This window comes from Macaca fascicularis, chromosome 14, assembly GCF_037993035.2.
Source record: "Macaca fascicularis isolate 582-1 chromosome 14, T2T-MFA8v1.1".
NCBI classification, from domain to species: domain Eukaryota; kingdom Metazoa; phylum Chordata; class Mammalia; order Primates; family Cercopithecidae; genus Macaca; species Macaca fascicularis.
The window spans coordinates 82,321,875-82,338,973 of record NC_088388.1 but is presented as its reverse complement, the minus strand read 5'-3'; the positions used below and the strand labels follow the sequence as shown (position 1 = coordinate 82,338,973).

The window sequence follows — 17,099 nt, the reverse complement described above, 5'->3', positions numbered from 1 at the left end:
TTTGTAGGTTCTGGATATTAGCCCCTTGCCAGATGAGTAGATCTCAAAACTTTTCTCCCATTCTGTAGGTTGCCTGTTCACTCTGATGGTAGTTTCTTTGCTGTGCAGAAGCCCTTTAGTTTAATTAGATCCCATTTGTCAATTTTGGCTTTTGTTGCCTTTGTTTTGGTGTTTTAGACATGAAGTCCTTGCCCATGCCTATATCCTGAATGGTATTACCTAGGTTTTCTTCTAGGGTTTTTATGGTTTTAGGTCTAATATTTAAGTCTCTAATGCATCTTGAATTAATTTTCATATAAGGAGTAAGGAAAGGATCCAGTTTCAGCTTTCTACTTATGGCTAGCCAATTTTCCCAGCACCATTTATTAAATAGGGAATCCTTTCCCCATTTCTTGTTTTTCTCAGGTTTATCAAAGATCAGATGGCTGTAGATGTGTGGTATTATTTCTGAGGACTCTGTTCTGTTCCATTGGTCTATATCTCTGTTTTGGTATCAGTACCATGCTGTTTTGGTTACTGTAGCCTTGTAGCATAGTTTGAAGTCAGGTAGCATGATGCCTCCAGCTCTGTTCTTTTGGCTTAGGATTGTCTTGGCAATGCGGGGTCCTTTTTGGTTCCATATGAACTTTAAAGCAGTTTTTTCCAATTCTGTGAAGAAAGTCATTGGTAGCTTAATGGGGATGGCATTGAATCTATAAATTACCTTGGTCAGTATGGCCATTTTCACAATATTGATTCTTCCTATCCATGAGCATGGTATGTTCTTCCATTTGTTTGTGTCCTCTTTTATTTCACTGAGTAGTGGTTTGTAGTTCTCCTTGATGATGTCCTTCACATCCCTTGTAAGTTGGATTCCTAGGTATTTTATTCTTTTTGAAGCAATTGTGAATGTGAATTCATTCATGATTTCGCTCTCTGTTTGTCTGTTACTGGTATATAAGAATGCTTGTGATTTTTGCACATTGATTTAGTATCCTGAGACTTTGCTGAAGTTGCTTATCAGCTTAAGGAGATTTTGGGCTGAGACAATGGGGTTTTCTAAATATACAATCATGTCATCTGCAAACAGGGACAATTTGACTTCTTCTTTTCCTAACTGAATACCTTTTATTTCTTTCTCTTGCCTGATAGCCCTAGCCAGAACTTCCAACACTATGTTGAATAGGAGTGGTGAGAGAGGGCATCCCTGTCTTGTGCCAGTTTTCAAAGGGAATGCTTCCAGTTTTTGCCCATTCAGTATGATATTGGTTGTGGGTTTGTCATAAATAGTTCTTATTATTTTGAGATATGTTCCATCAATAGAGAATTTGTTGACAGTTTTTAGCATGAAGGACTGCTGAATTTTGTCAAAGGTCTTTTCTGCATCTATTGAGATAATCACGTGGTTTTTGTCTTTCTTCTGTTTATATGCTGGATTATGTTTACTGATTTGCATATGTTGAACCAGCCTTGCATCCCAGGGATGAAGCCCACTCGATCATGGTGGATAAGCTTTTTGATGCGCTGCTGGATTCGGTTTGCCAGTATTTTATTGAGGATTTTTGCATTGATGTTCATCAGGGATATTGGTCTAAAATTCTCTTTTTTGTTGTTGTGTCTCTGCCAGGCTTTGGTATCAGGATGATGTTGGCCTCATAAAATGAGTTAGGGAGGACTCCCTCTTCTTCTATTGATTGGAATAGTTTCAGAAGGAATGGTCCCAGTTCCTCCTTGTACCTCTGCTAGAATTCGGCTGTGAATCCATCTGGTCCTGAACTTTTTTTGGTTGGTAGGCTATTAATTATTGCCTTAATTTCAGAGCCTGCTGCTATTGGTCTATTCAGGGATTCAACGTCTTCATGGTTTAGTCACTTACACTTACTTCCTGTAAGTGTAAGTGACTAAACCAGGTGTCCAGGAAATTATCCATTTCTTCTGGGCTTTCTAGTTTATTTGCATAGAGGTGTTTATAGTATTCTCTGATGGTAGTTTGTATTTCTGTGGGGTTGGTGGTGATATCCCCTTTATTTTTATTGTGTCTATTTGATTCTTTCTTTTCTTCTTTATTAGTCTTGCTAGCAGTCTATCAATTTTGTTGATCTTTTCAAAAAACCAGCTCCTGGATTCACTGATTTTTTGGAGGGTTTTTTGTGTCTCTATCTCCTTCAGTTCTGTTCTGATCTTAGTTAGTTCTTGCCTTCTGCTAGCTTTTGAATGTGTTTGCTCTTGTTTCTCTAGTTCTTTTAATTGTGATGTTAGGGTGTCGATTTTAGATCTTTCCTGCTTTCTCTTGTGGGCATTTAGTGCTATACATTTTGTCTACACACTGCTTTAAATGTGTCCCAGAGATTCTGGTACATTGTATCTTTGTTCTCATTGGTTTCAAAGAACATCTTTATTTCTGCCTTCACTTTGTTATGTACCCAGTAGTCATTCAGGAGCAGGTTGTTCAGTTTCCATGTATTTTAGCAATTTTGAGTGAGTTTCTTAATCCTGAGTTCTAGTTTGTTTGCACTGTGGTCTGAGAGACAGTTTGTTATAATTTCTATTCTTTTACATTTGCTGAGGAGTGCTTTACTTCCAACTATGTGGTCAATTTTGGAGTAAGTGTGATGTGGTGCTGAGAAGAATGTATCTTCTGTTGATTTGGGGTGGAGAGTTCTGTAGATGTCTATTAGGTGTACTTGGTGCAGAGCTCAGTTCAATTCCTGGATATCCTTGTTAACTTTCTGTCTCGTTGATCTGTCTAATGTTGACAGTGGGGTGTTAAAGCTTCCCATTATTATTGTATGGGAGTCTAAGTCTCTTTGTAAGTCTCTAAGGACTTGCTTTATGAATCTGGGTGCCCGTGTATTGGGTCGTATATATTTAGGATAGTTAGCTCTTCCTGATGAATTGATCTGTTTACCATTATGTAATGGCCTTCTTTGTCTCTTTTGATCTTTGATGGTTTAAAGTCTGTTTTATCAGGGACTAGGATTGCAACCCCTGCTTTTTTTTTTTTTTGTTCTCCATTTGCTTGGTAGATCTTCCTCCATCCCTTTATTTTGAGCCTATGTGTGTCTCTGCATGTGAGATGGATCTCCTGAATACAGCAAACTCATGGGTCTTGACTCTTTATCCAATTTGCCAGTCTGTGTCTTTTAATTGGAGCATTTAGTCCATTTACATTTAAGGTTAAGATTGTTATGTGTGAACTTGATTCTGTCATTATGATATTAGCTGGTTATTTTGCTCGTTAGTTGATGCAGTTTCTTCCTAGCATCAATGGTCTTTACATTTTGGCATGTTTTGCAATGGCTGGTACCAGTTGTTCCTTTCCATGTTTAGTGCTTCCTTCAGGATCTCTTATAGGGCAGGCCTGGTGGTATTTTGCTTTTGCTTGTCTGTAAAGGATTTTATTTCTCCTTCACTTATGAAACTTAGTTTGCCTGGATATGAAATTCTGAGTTGAAAATTCTTTTCTTTAAGAATGTTGAATATTGGCCCCCACTCTCTTCTGGCTTGTAGAGTTTCTGCCAAGAGATCTGCTGTTAGTCTCATGGGCTTCCCTTTGTGGGTAACCCAACCTTTCTCTCTGGCTGCCCTTAACATTTTTTCCTTCATTTCAACTTTGGTGAACCTGACAATTATGTGTCTTGGAGTTGCCCTTCTTGAGGAGTATCTTTGTGGCATTCTTTGTATTTCCTGAGTTTGAATGCTGGCCTGCCTTACTAGGTTGGGGAAGTTCTGAATGATATCCTGCAAAGCGTTTTCCAACTTGGTTCCATTTTCCCTGTCACTTTCAGGAACACCAATCAGATGTAGATTTGATCTTTTCACATAATCCCATATTTCTTGGAGGCTTTGTTCATTTCTTTTTACTCTTCTTTCTCTACACTTCTCTTCTCGCTTCATTTCATTCATTTGATCTTCAATCACTAATACCGTTTCTTCCAGTTGATCGAGTCAGTTACTGAAGCTTGCGCATTTGTCATGTAGTTCTCGTGTCATGGTTTTCATCTCTATCAGTTCTTTTATGGACTCCTCTGCATTGATTTTTCTAGTTATCCATTCATCCATTCTTTTTTCAAGGTTATTAGTTTCTCTAAGCTGGGTACATAGTTCCTCCTTTAGCTCTGAGAAGTTTGATCGACTGAAGCCTTCTTCTCTCAACTCATCAAAGTCATTCTCCATCCAGCTTTGTTCCATTCCTGGCAATGAGCTGCGTTCCTTTGGAGGGGGAGATGCACTCTGATTTTCTGAATTTCCAGCTTTCCTGCACTGCTTTTTCCCCATCTTTGTGGTTTTATCTGCCTTTGGTCTTTGATGATGATGACATACTGATGGGGTTTTGGTGTGGTTGTCCTTTTGGTTTGTTAGTTTTCCTTCTAACAGTCAGGATCCTCAGCTGCAGGTCTGTTGGAGTTTGCTTAAGGTCCACTTCAGACCCTGTTTGCCTGGGTATCAGCAGCGAAGGCTGCAGAAGATAGAATATTGCTGAACAGCGAGTGTTGCTGTCTGCTTATTGCTCTGGAAGCTTCATCTCAGAGGTGTACCCAGCCATGTGAGGTGTGAGGTGTCAGTCTGCACCTAATGGGGGATGTCTCCCAGTTAGGCTACTCAGGAGTCAGGGACCCACTTGAGCTGAGCAGGAAGTCTGTCCATTCTCAGATCTCAACCTCTGTGCTGGGAGAACCACTGCTCTCTTCAAAGCTGTCAGATAGGGACATTTACATCTGCAGAGGCTTCTGCTGCTTTTTGTATAGCTATGCCTGTCCCCAGAGGTGGAGTCTACAGAGGCAGGGTGGCCTCCTTGAGCTGTGGTGGGCTCCACCCAATTCGAGCTTCCTGGTGGCTTTGTTTACCTACTTAAGCCTCAGCAATGGCAGGCGCCCATCCCCTAACCTTGCTGCTGCCTTGCAGTTAGACCTCAGACTGCTGTGCTAGCAATGAGGGAGGCTCCATGGTCGTGGGACCCTCCAGGCCAGGTGTGGGATATAATCTCCTGGTGTGCCATTTGCTAAGACCCTTGGTAAAGCACAGTATTAGGGTGAGAGTTACCTGATTTTCCAGGTGTTGTGTGTCTCAGTTTCCCTTGGCTAGGAAAAGGAATTCCCTTCCCCCTTGTGCTTCCCAGGTAAGGTGATGCCTCGCCCCACTTCAGCTCTCACTGGTCGGGCTGCACCCACTGACCAGCACCGACTGTTGGACACTCCCCAGTGAGATGAACCCAGTACCTCAGTTGAAAATGCAGAAATCATCCATCTTCTGTGTCTCTCACGCTGGGAGCTGGAGGCTGGAGCTGTTCCTATTCGGCCATTTTGGGCGTACCCCCCTCTCATGTATGTGTCTTTTTGATAGAATGAATTATTTGCCTCTGGGCAAATACCCAATAGTGAAACTGCACAGGTAGTAGGATAGAATGGCTGATGGAGGTACCTAATCGATGAGCCTTAGTTCCCTGTGATCTGTTCCCAAAGGAATCCAGAAGTTATCATGTGGCCCTAAAGCTGCATACTAGTGCACGGTAGTTGAGTGGTTGTTCTGTTTTAGTTCTTTGAGAAATCTCCAAACTGCTTTCCACAGTGGCTGAACTAGTTTGCATTCCCACCAACAGTGTATAAGTATTCTCTTTTCTCCATAGCCTTACTAGCATCTGTTATTTTTTGACTTTTTAGTAATAGTCATTCTGGCTGGTGTGAGATGGCATCTCATTGTGGTTTTGATTTGCATTTCTGTGATGACTAGTGATGTTGCCATTTTTTCATATGTTTATTTGGCTGCTTGTAGGTCTTTTGAGAAAAGTCTGTTAATGTCTTTTTTTAATGGGGTTGTTTGGTTTTTGCTTGTTGATTTGTTTAAGTTCCTATTAGGTTCTGGATATTAGACCTTTGTCAGATGCATAGTTTGTGAATATTTTTCCCAACAGTATTCTTTATCCTTCAATTCTTTAGTACAGTGCAGCTATTCACATAAATGAAGCCTGTCAAATAGAAAATCTCCTGGATGAGTGTTCAGAAATATTCACTGGTTTAACATAGACTTCTAGGTCTCTATAATATGATCCAACACTCCATATTCAGATGAGCCTGCAGGGAGATTATTTAAGGAGCACTGTGTAAAACCACACACACCCAAGGCCCGAGATTTGTGATAACTGAAACTCAACCATTGGAGATTATTTTATGTTGATCACTATTATTATTTCACCTGAAGCTCTAGAAAAGGATATGTAAATAGAACTCCCTCAGTAAACACTTACTCTGAGATATCCAGCCCTTTCCTTAGCTTGTTTGTGAGCCCTGTTCTTCCTCTAAGCTCCCTCTGGCCTTTCTCCCACTGAAATTGAAGACTAATGTCTTGCTCACTGGGTTGGCCCCACCCTGGCTCTCACTGGAACTACTGGACCTCTGAGGTCTCTGCAGCTGTGTTGAGATTGCCAGTATGGATGGCCTGCTCTGCCCTCTGCCTCAGCATCTCTTCATGGATGCTAGCCATACTCACTCAAGCTTATCTTACAGAGAAACTGGAGGACACCATATAGAAGGTGACTTGCATCTGAACTTTGCCTCCCTTCTCTCTCAACTCTTCTACCCAGTACCAGAAGGTCTTTGAATGTCCTCTTACCTCCAAGAAGGGACACTCCTCATATTATGTTATAGCCTTCTCCCCTCATTTCAATCTCTTAGTCTAGTCCTGTTAGAGAAAACACTAGGGGAAAAGAAACAGAATTCATAAGAGGTAAAAATGCAACAGGAGTTACTTTGAAAATATTATCATCTTTGTCACACACATAAAATGTTAAGCAGTCCAAGAGGCTTGTGTTAAATACTTAAGTACTTAAGGTGTTACAGAAGTTCATATGAGTTCAAAAGAAGAGCAATCATCAAAGTTAACATAGTTCAAGAAGGCTTCACGAAGACTATAGATTCAAGCTGGGTTGGGAGATTTTCGTATTCCTCGTACATTCAGAAAAAACAAGAGCATTCTAGGAATAGAAAACAAGGTGAGCAACAGCATGGCAGGTAGGAGGTGTCATGGCCCATCAGCTTGGATGGAGCAAAGGGGTTGCTTAGGGAAGAGTGCAAGACAAGGTGAGGGCATCAATGGCCCAATTATGATCTTTGAATGCTAGACTAGGCACTGTCACAAGCGTTATCTTTTTCATCCTCACAAAAACCATATGAGGTAGGCAATTCCTGTATCCCACTTTAAAGACGAGGACCTAGACACTCCAAGAGATTAACTGACTTAAGAGCAAACAGCCAGTTAGTTGCAAAACTCTCTGTCATCAAGTCTTAATCTTCACATAGATAAAATAAACTCGTACTGGATTGCCAATACTTTATCTTAACCCATGAGGCCCTGATGAGAAGAGGTTGGTGGTGATGTACCAGAGTCATTTTTTACCTCACCAACACACACATACACACATACACACGTATGTGGACACACACAGAGTTACTCCGAGATCAGCATAAACTCTGTGCAATTTGAACTTCCATACATGTGTTGTAGGCATGATAGATGCCATTTTCACTGAATGCTGAAGGCAAATTGAATTTTCTTCTTGACATCCTGACATTTTTGATTGGATGTAGTTTACCAAGCAAAGGCCTTTCCATATGCCACAGGCTCTGAAAACATGACTACACAAGGTATAATAATGTAATGTTGCTGATACAAGCTCCATTCGATTTACTTTGAAATGTCATTAAAAATTGCTTCTGTCAGAGTGCAGGCATTGGATCTGAGACAGGTTTCTAGGGGTGTTGCTGGAGTTGATGAGTGATTGTTGCCATAGGCCACAGATGAAAGCCAAGCAAGACAAAGAGCTCAGCACAGGGAAAGCCTTCGGAAGGGAGGTAAATATAAGCATTTGGGGGAGCTAACAGGCATCCGAGTGGTGGGAAAGGAGCTCAAAAGGGTCCAAACTAAGACAAATACTCCTTCCAGCCTCCATACCATGCTATCACCTATCCTTACGATGGATAAGATTCTCAAAGCAATGTCCACTCTCTACCCAACATCTCCACTTGGAAAACTGATACAGATCCAGGTGTAGTTGAAATGTTAACACTTTACATTTCCCTTAACCTAATTACAGTTACTGCATCACAATTAGGTTAAGAGTATCTTCTTTCAATACAAATCAATCTCTAGCCTAGAGGTGTGGACGTTTTGATTCACATTTCTATCATTTCATTCTCAGTGTCTATTTTTAGCTTTTTCTCCAAAACTTCTTTCAGAAAATGAGGCAGAATTATCTACTGACTCTGTATCTTAATGAACTACTGGTTCTTGCTTCTTTCTTTAAGGCCATTTATTTATATTACGTAATCATAGCTCTAAGAATAAACCCCTGCTTCCAAGCACCAGTGGATTCGAGACAATGAGCAAGTGTACTAAATGTCAGTGCTTTTTAACAAATATTCAAAATGAGATTCAGCCCTGGAGTGCCACATAGAGAAGGCTATCCTAGTCATGGATGTTTAGGGGAAGCCCACTCCTGTACTTGAAGCTCCCTCCAGCTCTCAAATTCTCTAAAGCAGGCCAGTTTCATCTGAGTTTGACATGAGTGTTGCCTCAGTGTTTGTTTGCCTTGTTTTCTGCATTGAATTCTAGTGCAGAAAGAGACCCATTCCAGTCCTTGTCCCTAAGGAGAGCCTGTCCACTGGTGCATATACAGAAAGTATATTGTTGCTTTCTCTTAACTTCTGAGCATGTTCTTCCAATGCCACACTCTGAATTTCTATTTTGTGCCACTTCCTCCTATACAGATGATCCTTAAGAGCAATCTTCACACTGGATTAAAATGGCTTGTTTGCATGTCTATTTTAAGAGACACTGAGGTACTTGAGAACAGGAACTGTATTAGAGTTTCCAGAGAAACAGAACCAACAAAATGTGTGTGTGTATACACACACACACACACATATATATAAATGTGTGTGTATAGTGATTCATTTTAGGAACTGGCTCACACAATTGTAGAGACTTAATGAGTCCAGTATCTGACTGGGGAGGCTGGAAAGCTGGAGATTCAGAAAAGAGTTGCAGAGTTGCCGCTCAAATCCAAAGGACGCCTGCTGGCAGAACTCCCTCTTGCTAGAGAGGTCAGTCTTTTGTTCTATTCAGGCTTTCGATTGATTGGATAGTGTTCACCCACATCATGAAGGGCAATCTACTTTACTGAAAGTCCACTGATTTAAATGTAAGTCTCATCAAAAAACACTCTCAGAGAAACATCCAGAATAATGTTTGACCAAACATCTGGGCACTGTGGTCCAGACAAGTTGATGCATAAAATTAACTATAACAGGGACTTTGTCTCATTTGCCTTTAACATCCTCAGCACCCAGTAAAGCCTTAATATACAGGGTGTTTGTTGAATGAAATAGTGTCCAATGAATGAATAGTGATGCAACCTTCTCAGCAACTTGAAACATCCAGTTCACTACAGCTCCAGACATTATCATTTTCTTTTGACTTAGTATAATTATTAAAAAAAAAAAAAAAAAACCCTTAAAGTGGTGGCAATGTCCTATTTAGAGATGGACGAATAGTCTTAACCTTTAGGCAAAAATGTTAAGAACAAATCCTGCAAAGAGAAAAATAAGCCTGTGTCCAGGAATGAGAAAGGGTATGCCATGCCCATCCCTAAAGCTAAGACCACGTGACATTTGCTTTTGTAGCTAGTCTCTTTCACTGGGCCTCTGAGTGGGAACGGAACTGCATTCAGCAAGGGCTCTTGAGCCATCTGAACCGCAGGTAGAGATTGTGATTGATGGAGTGTAGGATTTTGTCCAATAAATTCAGAGGCTACTTCTCCACTTCCCCATCTCTTGGTCTGTATTTGACTCTTCAAATAGCCCCTGAAGCCAAGGTGAGTATGGAGGGAAGTTGGCAGTACCTAATGTATACTGATATTATACTTAAAAAGTAATAGGATGTCCTTTGAAAGGCTTCACTGTTATAACAGAGAGACACCTGAAGGCAATCTATCTAATGAACAATAGAGGTAATTTCTACTAGAGTTGCTTGGGGATTTTGTTTATGTGATTTATTGCGGTAGTTTTTTAAAGGTATTGGTGAATTGAGCTTCTATCTTTGGACTAATTTTTGTGGTTGAAATAGAGATCCATAATTTTGAAGATGGGAAAAGTGTCTAAGCACTTATTAATTCATTCAAAACATATTTACTGAGGCTGGGTGCTAGGCCATGAAGATACCAAGATGAATAAGACCCAGTCCCAGCCTTCAAAGAGCCTCCTGGAGGTGGGCAGGCATATATGGATGGTTTTAGTAACATTACTTGTAGTAACGAAAAACTGGAAGTCAACTAAATATCTCTATCAAAGACAGAATAGAAAAATAATCATTAAATAGGCCCACAGTTCCTAAACTCTGAAACCTAAAAGTGATTTTATAACTCATTTGGCAGCAAAGCCCAACATGAGCTAACATGAGGTTACTTAGTGTCTTTATTATTCCATTTAGTGTGAATATTTTCTATATTTTAAGGAGAAATATTTATATATTTAATCAGAAAATGCTTCTCCAGACCCTACTAGGAGTGCCATGTTATTGATGGAATTTAAGTATCCTATTACCTTTATGGAAACAAGCAAAAAAGTCTGTATTTGTAAACACATCTGGCCCCAGGAATTTGGATTAAAGACTTGAGGGCTATGGCCAGGCGCCATGGCTCACGCCTGTAGTCTCAGCACTTTGGGAGGCCAAGGCAGACAGATCATGAGGTCAGGAGATCGAGACCATCCTGGCCAACTTGGTGAAATCCCTTCTCTACTAACAATGCAAAAATTGGCTGGACGTGGTGGTGTGTGCCTGTAGTCCCACCTACTCAGGAGGCTGAGGCAGGAGAATCGCTTGAACCCGGGAGGCAGAGGTTGGCACTGAGCCGAGATTGCACCACTGCACTCCAGCAAATGAATGATTTACAGTTACATATATTAACGTGAATGAATCTTAAAAGCAGGTTGAATGAAAGAAAGCAAGTCAAAAAAGAAAAAAAAAAACATTCAGCATGATACATGTTACATTAAGTTTAGATTCTACCAAACTTAACATGATACTGCTTAGGAATGCATACATTTTATCAGTAACTAAAAGTAAAGGAATCATAAAGATACATTCTGAATGGTGGCTCCTCTCTGGGTGGGTAGGGGCCCAAGGTTTAAAGGTGATAGAGTGGGTGGCACTTTGGCAGTACACTGGCACAAATGCTTGCTAAAGCTTCTGCAGGTAGGGTTCCTACTTGTGGCCAGTAAGAGCCAGTGCGGTATGAGGAGTTACAGGTTTTATAACCAGAAGGCTGTTGTAGATCTCCTACAATGACTTCTTTCCAAAGTTGAGGTTTTGAAACTGTGTCCAACAGGACTCTTGACTCAGTTTTCTAGGTTTTCCCTTCTCTTTGCCCTAGATTTAACTTCATATTCCCTGATGAGACTAAAGTAGAATGGGTTCAGATAGGAGCTGGCAACAGATAGTGTTCTAAAAATAAAGGCTGCAGTGCGTAGGGAGCTCTGATGAGAACGGATGCAATTAATAATCTCCACTCAACAGGAAGCCAAGGTAGAAGTGATTCATCTCTAAGTTTGCAATCCTGACTTTATGAGCAAGCATTTCAAACAATTTATGAAAACTGCTAATGAGAATGCAAACCAACATGATATTCAGAATGATTAGCCTCATTAAAAACTAATCACATTTCTACTCACTGCCCCCCTACCTCATCTTGCTTATGCACACAGAAAGTTGCCTTATTGAATCTGACTGTGATGGGCAGAGCCTGGGGATGGACTTGCAGAACTCTGAGATAAATTTTACATTTAGATTGCAGTGCCATCAGCAGTACTTGGAGGAGATGCAGACGTGATAGAGAACAGTGAATGATGAAAAAGAATATTTATTACATAGTCCTGAATGTATCTCACTGCAGATTTTCATTCATTCATCCATCATTCATGCTTTCCATAGACAATGTTCCAGGCACTGTGTTAAGCACTAGAGGATAAAAACACTGAATGTATTCCTTTCCATTTGAAGAGCTCCCCATTAGACAGGAATACAAAGATGAGAACAGATTGTTTAAGTCATGTAAAGCCACCTTCCATTGTCAAGTAGGACCACCTATAGAATAACTCCAGGGCCACCCGTCATAAAATACAACATGATGCTGATCCCTGGAGATGTCTCTCAGGAGTACTGAGGATGGCACTGAAATTCAGGGAAGGGCTGGTGAGGACAATAAAGACCTTTAGAAGATGGTAGTGAGCTGGGTTTGGAGAATGAATACAGCTGACTGGATAAAGGAGAAATGGGGGAGATACGCTTCCTGGTATAGTTTTGTTCCTCATAAAATAAGGTTTATTCCTCACCTAGAATCATTTATTCATGAAGATATCATGCCTACTTCCTGTCAGTTCTCTTCATTCTTGAGAGAATTCAGGGGTTGAGAATCTGCAACTCCACTTTGGACAGGAGAAAATTCTACAAGTTCCAACAGACAGCGCATATGTAACTATCCTAGGAGATCCGGAATTTGAAAGCCTACAAAGAAACAAATAAATTTAAAGAATAATAAAAATAGCTTCCATTACTTGAGAGCCAACTCTGCACCAGGCCCTGGACAGGGCACTTTATAAATAACATCTTAATGAATCTTTGAAAAACCCTAAGTGGTATGTTTTACAGATATTGCAACTAAGGCCCAGAGAAATGAATTTACCTGCCCAAAGGCACAAACATAGTTGGTGGAGAACCAATATTTGTTTGATGCCAAAGTTTTGCTCTTCAGGAAATGAAGTGAATAAAGAAATAGTAAAGCTTCAAGAAATCATGCAAAGTTCTCCTTGTTCCAGACCTTTCCAATTGTAGCTTTGCAGGAGAATCTCATACATCCTACTACCTCCTATGACTCACTGAAGTACACACTTCTCTTTCCATAGGTGAAATTAAGGTGCTAGCCTTGAACTCAAGTGCTGCATGTTTCTGAGAAGCATTTCTAGCACTTCCTTACAAGTACAAATCATCTATATAAATTCTAAAGAAACTAGCCAACAACAACGCTAGCCTCAATAAACTAATAGTAAGTTCTAGTGTATGGTGCATTTCATTACTAGTGAGAATTACACATTCAGATATCCCACATTCTCTAACATACAACAACAGAAGCCTAGAAGGGACATTGTCCAACAATTCAAAGGAATATAAATAAACAACATTGATATTGAACCACAACACCCCCTGGCATAAACAACAAAAATAAGCCCTCATTTTCTCTTTTAAAAATCCTGAGCCTTTGCTTCAGCAAACCATTTCTTTTTTTTTTTTCCTTTTATTTTTAATTGGCACAAGATAAGTATACATATTTATGAGATACAGAGTGATATTTCAATAAATGTGTAATGACCAAATCAGGGTAATTAGCATATTTATCACCTCAAACATTTATCATGTCTTTGTGTTGTGAACATTCAAAATCCTCTCTTCCAGCTTTTTGAAAGTATGCACTAAATTGTTAACCATAGTCACCCTGCACTGTGCTACAAAACATTAGAACTTATTTCTCCTATCTAGCTATAACTTTTTAAGTGTTAAATATTCTTTATTTGATACTACACGTAAACCACACTAAAATGCCTTTCAATGAGTAGAAGAAACCATTTTAGATACAGGGAGTTCTAATTGGACTGGCATAGTTAAGACCAAAAATGTAAAGTAGACATCGCTACCTTATGTTCAGCCCTTGCTTTTAAGAGGCAAATGAACACAAAGCACAGATGAATCTTGCTTGGTTCTGAGATAGTGAAGGAATTTCCCCAGTATTTAAATATATTCATATAATCAGTTACATAAATCTAAATATAAAACCAATTTCCAATAGATTTTAACATGGCATTCACCATCTTTGTGAAAATTTGAACATTACTAATGAAGTTCAGTCCTCTCTTTAGAAGTAGAAAACCATGATAGCATTTACTGAATTAGAATTACTTTTAACATTTAAAAAGGCAAGCTGATTCATTTAACCACAAGTCAGTCTTAGTTAAACCAGGACTGTTCAACAAAAAACATTCTGTCATTCATGATATGAATTCTGGTTTATGAAATCAAATATTAACATACATAAAAAAGTTATGAGACATTTCTGTTTTGTAACAAATAAGGCAGTGGCCAATTCTTACTCCTTAGTAGCTTTTTTGAGATAAGCTATCAAGCCTACCCTTTCTGCCTTTCTTCTTAATGCTGGTGAAGCTCATTTTTGTTCCAGGGATATACTTCTTAGTATTCTCCAAATACTCCATCAGTGAGTACATCCTCTCCCTAGGTGGTACCCTTATTCTTATTGGCATCTGTGTAAGAGAATCCGGCATCCTGACCTGTCTTCTGCCCAAAGGTACCGTGGATATTTGACCCTGTCTTGTGCTAGCCTCCCTTTTCCATGGTGTGGCACTGGACACACTTCTCAACAAAAGTCTTCTTGCCTTTCTCAACATCACCTGTATTTAATTCTCTTTTTTGTCACTGGTGCTACGAAGGTTCCCATTTGGAAGCTGGACATCCCACTCTCTCTAGCTGTATTTTTTGTATCCATTAATGTACCTTTACTTATCTTTCTTTCTCCAACATTTCTTATGCTCTCACAACCACAATTCTACTCTTTACTCCTACAGGGTGTCTCTCCCTTTCCTTTTTTTTGCGGGGGGGGGTCCCACTGTATTAGTCCATTTTCACACTGCTATAAAGAACTTCCTGAAACTGGGTAATTTATAAAGGAAAGAAGTTTAATTGACCCACATGCCCACACAGCTGGGGAGGCCTCAGGAAACTTACAATCATGGCGGAAGGGGAAGGAGGAACCTTCTTCACAAGGCAGCAGAAGAGAGAGAGAGGGTGTATGAAGGAGGAACTGTCAACCACTTAAACCATCAGATCTCATAAGAACTCACTATCATGAAAACAGCAGGGGGGAAACTGCCCCCATGATCCAGTCACCTCATACTGGGTCCCTTCCTTGACACATGGGGATCATGGGGACTATACTTCAAGATGAGATTTGAGTAGGGACACGGCCAAACCCTATCACCCACACATGAAGGGGAAGATGTGGCATTTATCTTTCTGCACTTGATTTACTTCACTTAACATAATGTCCTTCGGGCATATTTGTGTTTAGCAAAGCAATTATCAACTACAAACCTAAACAAAAAGAAATCCTCCTGCATTAGTCGAGATTCTCCAGAGAAACAGAACCAAGAGGGTGCATACATAGATTCATTTTAAGGAATTGGCTCACATAATTGTGGGGACTGGCAAGTCTGATACCTCCAAGACAGGCCAGCAGGCTGGAGACTGAGGGAAGAGTTGATGTCATAATCTTGAGTCTGAAGGCAGTGTGGGGGCAGAATTTCTTCTGCCTTGTGGGACCTCTGTCTTCTCTTAATGCCTGCAACTGATTAGATGAGGCCCACTCCCATTATGGAGGGTAATCTGTTATACTAACAGTCTACTGATTTAAATATTAATCACCTCCAAAAAATACCTTCACAGCAACATCCAGATGGGTGTTTGACCAAACAACTGGATATGATAGCCTAGCCAAGTTGATACATGAAATTAACCATCACATTTTCCATTTTCCAAATCTCAGTAAATGGCAGTACCGTGTACACAAATGCCCAAGTAAAAAACATAGACTCTTCTAGATCCTTTCTTCTCCCTCACCTTGCATACCCAAGTACTGAAAATATGAATTCCCAAATATTTCTAGACTTCATTCCTTCCTTTTCTTCCCCATGCCTACTGAAAAACCATGGTCTCTTACCTGATTTGTTAAAATAGCCTCCTAACAGTTCCTCCTGCCTTGAGTCTCACCTTCCTGTTAAATTTCAAAACCATTAAATTGATTTCTCTCTGAAAATGCTTCAGTTAACCTCCATTGTTTACTAAATAAAATTTAACTTCCATAAGGTGTGGCCCACAAGACTTTTCATGATCTAGCCCCTGATCACTTACCCAGCTTCATCTCTCATCACTGCATCTTATTTACCCCAAACCTAGACACCTACTTGCAGGCTCCAAATGCCCTGTGACAATTCAAGTGCTGCTCCCTCTACTAGTAATGTCTTGCCCATCTGGAAAATGTTCACTCCTCCATCATCACATTCCAAATTTTCCTTCTTCCCTGGCCATGCCCACTTTCCACCCACGCTTCCTATAATACAGACTTACATTCTCTTTTTTCTGAGTTTCTTTAGTATTTGGCTTACACTTCTATTGATCACATTTCATGTGGACATAAAAATATATTTACATGGTTGTCATCACCATTCATGTGTGATCTTGTTAAAGGATTATGTTTTTGTCTTTATTCATCTTTTTACCTTCAGTTCAAAAGACAAAGCCCAAGAGGGGCTTCAAGATAGCTGACTAGAGGCATATTGTACTTGGCTTCCTCCAAAAAGAACCAAAATAGTGAGTAGATCATCACACTTCAAATACATTGTCCAAGAGAAAACACTGGAATTCAATCGAGGCATGACAGGAAATACCTAAAGCAAGGCAGAAAGGGAAGTGAGGTGGCCTGCTCAGGCGAGACTGGCTGGAAGCCTGGAGAGACTCCCCAGTGTGGGAAAAGGGTAACTGAAAGACCCTCTGGTGGTTCACATTTCCACTGTGGACTACTGCAATCCTAGCCACAGGAGAACCCCTTAACCTTTGTGGGCCTGAAACTGATACAGAGAGCTGCCTGGGGAGCACACAAAGGCACTGCTCCAGAGTGGGAGCTCATGCTTGGCCCCCCCAAACACCCTGAGTCATAAACAGCTATAACATGGTACCATTTTGAAAGCCCAACCACCAACAGACCACACACTGCCCTGAGGCTCAACAGCACCTTCATCGCCACATTCCTGGAGCTCCACTGACATTCCCCACCTGCATCACTGCCATGGCTGGCTGCTGCCACCTGGGCCAAAGTGCAAGCCATAGGCAGTCACTCTACGGCCTCCAATAGTGGAGCCATCACATATTTTAGTGTACCCAGAGAGAGTCCCCCACCTGCCCAGCCTGGCTTTGCCCACATCCACCCACTCACGCCACAGCACGTAGTC

The 17,099-nt window shown here is 40.5% G+C and overlaps 1 protein-coding gene and 1 pseudogene across 2 annotated transcripts in view; both read right to left on the bottom strand.

Annotated features, from left to right (window-relative positions):
- The window catches only part of ANKRD42 (ankyrin repeat domain 42), a 196,541-nt gene that overhangs the window by 24,847 nt on the left and 154,595 nt on the right, over positions 1-17,099 (bottom strand). The window lies entirely within an intron of this gene.
- On the bottom strand, positions 14,026-16,975 carry LOC107127472 (cytochrome c-like; annotated as a pseudogene).